Here is a 1,124-nt window from a genome sequence, read left to right as displayed (position 1 = left end):
AAATTCCACTAATTAACCCTGACAAGGCCCACCTGTCAAGTGAAAAACATTTCAGGTGACTACCTCATGAAGCTCATTGAGAGAACACCAAGAGATTGCAGCACTGTCAAAAAAAGCAAAGGGTGGCTACTTTACATGTTTTCAGTTATTTCACACTTTTTTGTCAAGTACATAATTCCATGTGTTCATTCATAGTGATAATCTACAATGTAAATAGTCGCAAAAATAAAGAAAACGCATTAAATGAAGTGTGTTCCAACTTTTGGCCTGTACTGTATTTATAATATTTTTTCCTATTATTATTTGGGTAGGAATGGGAGGGCGCGTTTAGGAATATTTTGGGGTAGCTTCAACCCCCCTGAAAAGAGGCCTAATGGCGTCCCTGGCAGATACGAAACTCGTTTCACAAATAACAATTAATGCAATAGCAAGAGTCCTCTGGACCACCTTTAAAAAGGCCACTGTGTTTGTAGCTACTGACTAGATGTTTTCATCCTAAATTGCGGCCACCACTCGGCAACCAGACGCGGCTTGGCGTTTCCTATCTTTCAACAACATAGATGGCATCAACAGGTTTCGGCAACACAGTCATCCGTGTGGAGACTCTGTTACTGAGGCACTTGATTGTCGCAGATGTGGAGGTCTGAATATCCCAAACGCACAGGACTTTACATCTACGTTTTGTGTATTTGCCACTGATTTATACATTTTGCAAAATGCTACTGCTGAAATTGTAGCCTACTAAACGTTAGGCTATCTATTTTTTTTTTCTTACCGTCAGTCGTCTGCGGGCTCGTGCTCAACGGACAGCTCTCAGGTGCTGAAATGCTCCCCGTTTAATACTCTATGGCTGTACTGTCCTCGGCGTGAGGTGGGCCAAACGGCGGCAGTGATTGGCCTGTGGGATTCATCATTTTGACCAGCTATTGGCTGTCTGGATTGTCAGTAAAAACCTTTCCTTATGCGTAATCTAGAAGTGTGATTCGGTTTCTCCCCAAGGGGGTAAGTCTCTCCTCTCTAAACGTAGCTCCCAAGGCGCCATTTTAATGCAACGAAGCCATCACCTGCTGTTAGCATCCCACTGACTGCCATTCATTTTGGCACCACTTTGACAGTGAATGACT

The 1,124-nt window shown here is 43.3% G+C and overlaps 1 protein-coding gene across 4 annotated transcripts in view; it reads right to left on the bottom strand.

The window, feature by feature from the left end:
• Positions 1-967, bottom strand: part of wdr17 (WD repeat domain 17) — a 116,455-nt gene extending 115,488 nt beyond the window's left edge. For all 4 annotated transcript variants that reach the window (XM_032538013.1, XM_032538028.1, XM_032538036.1 and 1 more), the window contains exon 1: positions 776-967. The gene's annotated coding sequence lies outside the window, so the exon portion shown is untranslated. The remainder of the gene's footprint in view (positions 1-775) is intronic.
• Between the last annotated feature and the right edge of the window lie 157 nt (positions 968-1,124).

The sequence above is a fragment of the Etheostoma spectabile genome, chromosome 2 (assembly GCF_008692095.1).
Source record: "Etheostoma spectabile isolate EspeVRDwgs_2016 chromosome 2, UIUC_Espe_1.0, whole genome shotgun sequence".
Classification (NCBI taxonomy): Eukaryota; Metazoa; Chordata; class Actinopteri; order Perciformes; family Percidae; genus Etheostoma; species Etheostoma spectabile.
Note: the sequence above shows the minus strand (reverse complement) of the source record. Positions and strands in the feature narration are given on the sequence as shown.